The 8096-nt window shown below is 43.3% G+C and overlaps 1 long non-coding RNA gene across 1 annotated transcript; it reads left to right on the forward strand.

Moving 5' to 3' along the window:
* The first annotated feature begins 2442 nt into the window (after positions 1-2442).
* On the forward strand, positions 2443-7490 carry LOC107052749. Its single transcript, XR_003077183.3, has 4 exons — positions 2443-2515; positions 4227-4365; positions 4772-4907; positions 6182-7490. It is a non-coding gene; the product is annotated as an uncharacterized LOC107052749 (long non-coding RNA).
* The last annotated feature ends 606 nt before the right edge of the window (positions 7491-8096 follow it).

Genomic DNA, 8096 nt, shown 5'->3' on the forward strand with positions numbered 1-8096 from the left:
CTGCTGTAAGATTGACAAACAGCTGAGTTACTCATTACGAAGGATGAAATCAAGAACGGTCCAGATGGTATTAACATGAGACTGGAGGTCACAACTGCTAGGTTACTGCTCTGTCTTTGAAACAACTGTTAAAGAGGTTGTACTATTCATTTAACATGCATGCACATTGCCATGTCCATCTTTTAAACTATAATGCTCATCTGCTGAGAGGCTTATACAGTTTCTAAGAACGTCGTTTAAGCTACTTGGATGACAGGAGCTACGAGTATGCATTGCATTACTACAGTCCCAAGTGGTCTGCAGCTATCTTCTCTGAAATATTAAGCAACGATCTGATTGATTAATCTCATGACTTTTTGAGTAGATCCATTACATGGCATTAGATGTCTTCCTTGCTGATTTGACAAGAAGCCTTGTGTAGGGCCCCAGGTTTCTCTTGACTTCCAAACACCTTAAAAAGACCTGGCTTCATGCTTAGAGGTTTACCAACCAACTAGCAACCATTTTGCTGCCCATGGCTCAAAGAGCAGACCCCTCTGCTATAGGCTTTTCTCAGGGCTTGTTCAAAGTGTGCCTTTACTTCTTTTTTCCCCAACTCTGTACCTTTTCTTTTTTTCCTGTACTAGGAGAGGGTTGCTGTTACTTCTCTTCCAAAAGCTTCAGCCAGTAGGCCTTACATCAGCTTCATATGGGCCTTTCTTGTAGGTGATGACCTGCTGACATTTTTATTTGTATAAACTACTATTTTTCAGCTTCTCTGCTATGCCCTTCTCCTTTCCTGAGGTGCAGCCTTGCACACAACATTTGTTTAATAGAGTGAAAGGCCCATTTTTTCCCCTGCAGGGTTCCCACTGACTTCAGCAATAATCTCTCTGCAAACTGAGACCAAAATCTGCCCTGCATTTGAGAGTGCTTTGACTCAGCTGCCAGGAGCACCGCTGTTTTTTAACTAAATATTTACATTTGTGTTGTATTTGTAGTTGATAGCATGGGAAACAATTGAACGTGTTCCTTTCCCAACCAAATCTGAATGATTCGTATTCGGGGCTAAAGAGTTCACTGTGTAATACTTACTTGCTTTGCTGTATTTTTATTGCTGAATTTGTTATGTTGAATAATCATGCATGTTAGAAGCAGTCAGAGGGCAATTTGATTAGTCATGAGCAAACGTCTCTGAATGTCACACAAATTGTCCAGAAGAAAGTGCAAACAGGCCAGCAACATCAGAAAATGTTTATCTGAACAACCTGGAACTTTAGGGACAAATAAAGGTTTTTCAAACTTAAAAATAACCTCCTAGATAATCATTCTGCCCATATGTTCAAGGGCTGTTGCACTGTCATTTCCTTTGGCTTGTTTAGTTTATGTGTTTGTATACGCTGTTTGTAGATAGATTGTGGGCTGTTTCCTGACTTCACAACCCTGAAGTTTCAGCTAGAATTGAAAATGCTTTTTAAAGATTCTTTAAATTGGAAAAAGATTCTGCTGATATTGAGCCAGTACTGGGTTTCATGCTTCTGACTCCAAGCAAATACAAAAATCATTAGACAAGCCACTCTTAATATGTTGGGCTTCCTGACACACAGTGATCACAGGAAAGCATAAAAGTAAACTGCAGAATCCATTTGTACAGTTTTATACGAAGTTATCTACAAGAAAGGAGAGCTCAGGGAACGCGCACACCATCTGAACACCTCACCCACAGTCCTCATGCTGGAAACCTGCAGAGATAGTGGGAAATGTGCAGAAAAATCTAGTGGAGCTGCTCTTATCTTTGCACCTTCAGCTTGTGAATTCTGCTTTCCCAGGTGGAGATGCTTTCCTCTCCCTGAATTTTATTGATTGATTAATATTTGTTGAAACACAGTCTACCTGAAAGTGTAACATTTTGATCTTACATTTGTTCTGTAGGATTCTTTATTCCTGATACAAGAAATAGAGTTCTAAATGGATATTCCATTGAGCTGCTCAGCAATCAGGGCTGTAATTCTGCTTTCAGTGGGATTTTAGTTTTCAGCAGACAAAGAACAGATCTGCACTCATGACTGCTTTTACACTTAAACCAAAAAGAGAGGAGCTGCCATTAACGCAGTGCAGTTTTCCAAATTGGTACTGTGTCTTCTTCCCCCCCGATCTGCTGGAATACCATTTCAGAAATGCAGAGCACATCACAGGGCTGGCAGGGAAGACACAGAGCACCCAGCATTCCCTCACCGTCTGAGGAACTAAAATCTAAGGAGGTGGACCTTAAAGAAGAAAAAGCCAAGGAGAACCGAGAGAGCTAAGCTGTTTTATGCAGCAAAGGACATCAGCTTAAGCCACTGTTTTGCCTGTGTGATGATTCCCCACAGGCGGAAGGCATTATCAATCTCCTCCGTGCTTCCTCATTATTTATTTTTGGCTGCAGTCGGGTAGCCATCATTCCCCTTTACCACGAATGCTGGACTTCCGTCACTGTCAGAACAGCAGCAAAACAGTGTGCCTGGCTGTGTGTGCTCGAAGGAACGAGGATCAGGTATAGAAACTGTTGTGACATCTTAGCAGAAAAAGATAAATAAATAAATAAAAGAGTATTTCTAATTTAGCAACTGCATTTATGTCATAAAACGCCATAGTGGCAAAGATGTAACGTATTTTGTAAATACATTTTCCAGGCCTTCCCAAAGTCAGCTCATGCTACAATTTGTGTTATTGCTAGGCTATCGTGCAAAGTTCAAGAAGGAATGTGAATGTTTCCAAAACAGTGAGGCCCGAAATTGCAAAGTACAGAGCATTAGAGAAACCAGCAAGGGCTTGTATTCCATCAGAGGACCAGGTGTCTAGCTGAAATGTGAACGTTTGAATTGTCAGTGACTCAGGCTAGGTGAGATGAGTCCTGCCCCATATGTCTTCATTTTACAGGCTCTCTTGGAAGCAGAGCCTAGAGTAGGCAGTGAAAACACTGAGACATTTTTGTTCTGTAAACCAGAAAATTTGGTGTTTCCCAGGGCAGGTCTACTCACCATATGTCTTTACATTTGTTCTGTATCACAAAACTGACTTCTTGTTGCTTGGTTATATGCAACATTTTGAAGGAGCTAACATATGGTGGTGTCAGGCCACTTTTCAGAACCAGGATACTATGGAGAGCAATGGAGAATACTGTTTGAAGTTTCATCTTAAGATCTATCCCCAAACAATATGTGCTAAATGGGGAAAGGGATAAGGTTGTTGTTTTTTTTTTACAAGAAGTCCCTCTTGTTAAGTTATTGATAAATTACTTAACGTAGTGTGATTGAGCTGTATCCAAAGATGTTTGTGGCAGTTGCTGAAGTGTTGCATGGAGAATTCGACTCTGTGCAACTGTGTGTGAAAATTCTCTACACGCAGACAGATGTTTAGGATGCAAATCCATTAGAGCTGAACCTGTCATTCTAGCAAAAATCTCTGTCTGCAGTTTTCTTCATCTCTCAAATAACATTCATTTCATTATTATTTTTATGTTTCGGGATAAGGCGTAAATAACGTAATGGCAACCAGCTGTCTCCCTGGCACCAGCCTCCCTGCCCTCTGAGGCCTCAGTCCTGTCAGAAGACGTCCCATGCTGTGAGAGACAGCAAAAAGGGAGGAGGGAGAACTGGAAGGAAAAACGTCTCTGGTTCAGATTCGGCACACTCTGGGCCAAATTCTTGCCCTCGGGAGTAGAGAAGAGATCTGCAGAATTGTGGTGATACCCAAAGGCAATCCTTGGGTATCCTTGGAGGGTAAAGGCAACGATGCCCCAGAATAGCACAGTTATTTCACAGCAGCTTTAGGAGTGCTGCCATTTCTCTCTGGACCAGATCTCACATGTTGTGCTGAACATCATCCAGTAGCGATGCCACGGGAAATAAAGACAAAGCTGCTTGCTCCCACAGCATACTATCCCCTCCATCCTAACATTTCAGATGACGAGTGTGATCTTCAGAGCCATCCACCCACAGCCATAATCTCCCTGCATCTGAGCGGAGGAAGTCGCAGCGGCAGGGTTCTCTGTCTGCACCACTCACGCCAGACCTTGGGTTCAGACTAACCCAGCTAGTTCCACACGAGCTCCCGAAGCTCGGCTGGCATGCCAGAACTGCCGCTGAGTCACCGAAGTGTCTTAGTCAGCCAGCTTAAAATGGCACGGCTCTGAATTTTCTGCTTGCCTCTTCCAAATTGCATCTGACCTCCTGCCAGTCCCTCTCACTTGTTTCTACCTGCAGGCCTCGTCTCTGAATGTGTAGCCCCACGCTCCTTGAAGCACCTCTGCTCCAAAGGCCATGCTGCTGCCTGCATCCCTTTCCTCTAATGAGATGCTGAGGCTTTCCTCTGTTTGCACAATCAGACCATCAACCCTTCATGGTAAGGGCTCATTATGTGTTAGGCACTGACCTCTTCCTGTACCACATCATGTACGTTTACAGCACTATCAATTATTTAAAGTAGCTCTGCCTTCAGTGCAGCCACATGCTGAGTTAAGCTCCATAGCCTTTGGGTAGTTTGCAGCAATTTTGTTTTTCTTCTTCAGTGTTTCACAAATTGCTCCCTGCTTTGTAGCACTTGTTACTATTTGCTAGAGGAGATGATAGGCTGTATTATCACTCAAGAGAAGTGTTTGTGTGGAAACGGTGTTAGCTGTCTTCCCAAAAAATAAGATATGCCTGCATAGGAATGTGAGCTCAGACCCCACCCCCAGAGGGACTTTGACTTCATTAGCACCTTCATTTAGCTCAAACAAGTAATTATTAATATCAACATCTAATTCTAGAAATCTAGCTGGATGTGCCACAAAGTGACAAGACATAATAAACATAAGGCCATATTGACTTTGAAGAAGAAAAAATACATTTCCTTCAGTTAGCAAAGGACAGACAAGATAGCAATGGCAACAGACAGGGAGACATGTAAGTAGATTCGTATATTTTAACTTAATCTTGTACGCTTAGGTAATTTTTTAATGCATTCTCCTTTGAAGTGTTGGGGACAATTTTAATTATTTACTCAGGTTAATGAAGTCATTAAGCTCTGCTCCCGCAATACGGATATCAGGATGTTAGCTCAGGAATAGCTGCAGACAAACGTGCAGGACACAGGTCAGTGCTCTGGCAGGCTGCTGCAGCCATCTCCTGCCCCACATCCACTCTGTAGGCTCTGCACCTCCATGCAGACTATCAGTGTATGGAGCAGCCCCAGCTCTCCCAGCAGCCCTTCAGCTCAATGACGGAAGCCTGGAGGAGCTGCACAGCAGCATCCCTCGTGCTCTCCCACTCCCTCCTTCTGCACAGGGCTGTCCATGTACCTGGAAGGTGCTGCTGCTCCTCCCTAAGGCAGGATGGCCAGGATGGCAAGGCTTGTGAGCTCCCCCCCATTCTCCCATCTCATGCGTACTCAGGGCTAAATTAGGAGGTCAGAACACCTGAGGGCACGGCAAAATCCAGACATGCTGGGAGACCTGTCTTGCACTTGCTTGTGTGTTGACACGTGATAATGAACAGGAAGAGAGGAATATGAGAGCAAGACTCTTACTAGGGGACTGTGTCATCAAATAACTCATATGTTATAGACATGAAGACTCCAAAAACATTACAGTTCCTATTTTTCTCTCTTCCCTTGGGCCTAGACCTCTGAACGGTTTTGTTTGTTTGTTTGTTTGTTTTGCCACTGTGCTAACTGCACTGGACCCTGAAACTATCAAATTTCATCACAGAAGATACAACCAAACTCCCTTGGGTAAGGCAAATCTCCACATTAAAATGTTACTGCGACTACTCAGATAGCAGACACGGTCAACATAACACACAGCAATCTACCTTTAAATGGGAAAGCTTGAGGGAAGAGAAACTATCACCCAAACCACTTCCCATGGCCTGTATGTCTGTGCCCAGCCTCCAGCAGCCTCACAGTCATTAGACTGGGATGGTTAGGTAGCTGGCTTTAGAGCCAGCCCAAGCAGGTCTGCAGAGAGCTGGGCTGGGAGTTTCTAGTCTGAACATGGTCAGCTATGGCTCAGTCATTCTTGAAGCATCTAAACTCAAAGACAGGGAAAAAAAAGGGGGACAAAATCATAAGGCATGGTTCCCAAATTTTGCTCAGATGTCAAAACCTTTGCACGTGGAAAATTTACACCAGGAATTATAGAGGGTTTCCCTCCTTCTTTCATCTTTTTCTTTTTTCCTAGGATGCTGTAGCAACCCGGGACAGGGCTCTCTGCAGTGACTAACAGTGGAGGTTACACTGCTTGGCTACATCCTCAAAACAGTGGAAAGAAAACAGTGAGAAATAAAAGGGCTAAGCCAGCTACCTGAATGATGCTCCTATTCAAATGCTTGGCAGTTGACCTCTAAGATCTTCTCTGTTGCTTTAGGCCCTTGGCTGGTTGTGCTCCTTTATGCCATATGTGAAGTGGTGTTACCAGTAGAAGTGTTTTCAAATAGTCAGTTAAGAAAAGATTCCTTCTTACTGTGGCTGAAACTCCTTCATTCTTGTCTAATAGGAGTATTTCATACTTATCTTCTTAAAAGTGCACTTTTTTTTCTCTTGTGTCTCCAAAATCTCAAGATTATTTTTAAATTCTCACTCTCTCCTCCAGTGCATTAGCAGTTAGTCCTCAAATGGTGCTGTCTGCAAGTTTATTGTTTCTTCATCTGAGATGGTAATGAAATCAGTGCGCAGTTCCAGACCCAGAGAGGCCTCCATCCAACCCTACTGCATACCTCTGTACGAGATTTGTACTATCAATAACCGCTTTTCAGACATGGTTATACAACAGACTTGACTGATGATGCCACGTATCACACTCAGTGTTCCCGATAACTTCATCAGTGGCCAGAGGAGGTGAGCCCAAGAAACCATGAGGACCCATTTCCAACCTTCAGGGTCGTTCACCCTTCCTCCCAATCTCCTCACACTTCTGCTGTTTACCACACATCCTGCCATCCCGCACAGCGTTGCCGGAGGCCTCGCAACATCAGCAGCTACAGGCAGTGCCTCTCTGAGGAGTAGCTCCCACTGGAGATCAACACAGAAGACCCTTACAGCACTGGGAAGAGGACCCCAGGTACTTCTCAGTCCCACATGTCCAGGAGAGAACCTGGAGGTTCTGCAGAAGAGGCTAACAGTGGAGTAAGCTTTTACACTTTCACCCCAGGGATCTTACTCTGAGACTTTGTGGTGAAACACAGAAAAGAACTTAAGCAAAAACAGACCAGACACTGCAGATTCTGAATGAGGAGGACATAGTTCTGAAATTTTTGCTTGTCTGCAAAGTGTACTAAAAAGCCACAGAAGCACAACTGAAACAAGGCCTCTAAAGGCAACACTATAAATCTGTACCCTTTGTTTGACCCATGGCTCAGAGTTTAAGCAGCCTGGGGCTAGAAGTCTACAATGTGCTTGTCCAAGTTTGAAGTAATCATAAGGGTGCATTTGCCATTTTTTCCATGGCTGACTAAAAGGATCCAATAGAAATTGTCCATATATTTTTTAAATTGCCTTAAATTCTTTACCTGGTAAAAGCTAAGCTTTTACTCATCATCCCTCAGCTCAAAAAGGGAAGCAACAGAGAAAAAGCAAAGCCTAAGTTTGTGATTTGTGTCCTTTATGTATTCCCCAATCTCCTTTACTTGCGTATTACGAATAGCCTCCTAAAAGGCATAAGTTTCAATGAGGAATTTGAGCGAAGGGAAGAGTGGCCTTAGTGACTCCTTAAGGCAATCACTGCAACAATCCTCTCAGAAGAGAAAATATACATACATTTAGCTGGATTAATATTCTGGTGGATAACACAGTGCTTTTAGAATGACTTTTTAGGTGAAGAGTTGATCATCTTCTAACGTTCAAAGTGTCTTTTTAGTGCTAAAAGCAGCATGCAAGGTAAATAGTATGACCTTGTAGGGCACACTCCAGTTACAGGATGTGTTGCTGTGAATGCATGCAGTATGAACTGTCACTTGAGCAAACTGTATGGGCAAAATCGTACGCTGAAGGCATTTACCTGGGTGTAACCTCACAGCTGGAGCCACTGTGGACGTTGTTTTATAGCCTGTATTTCCAACAGAATTAATAAGAGTTCAAAACAAAACAGAACAAATATA

This window comes from Gallus gallus, chromosome 1 (assembly GCF_016699485.2).
Source record: "Gallus gallus isolate bGalGal1 chromosome 1, bGalGal1.mat.broiler.GRCg7b, whole genome shotgun sequence".
Taxonomy (NCBI): domain Eukaryota; kingdom Metazoa; phylum Chordata; class Aves; order Galliformes; family Phasianidae; genus Gallus; species Gallus gallus.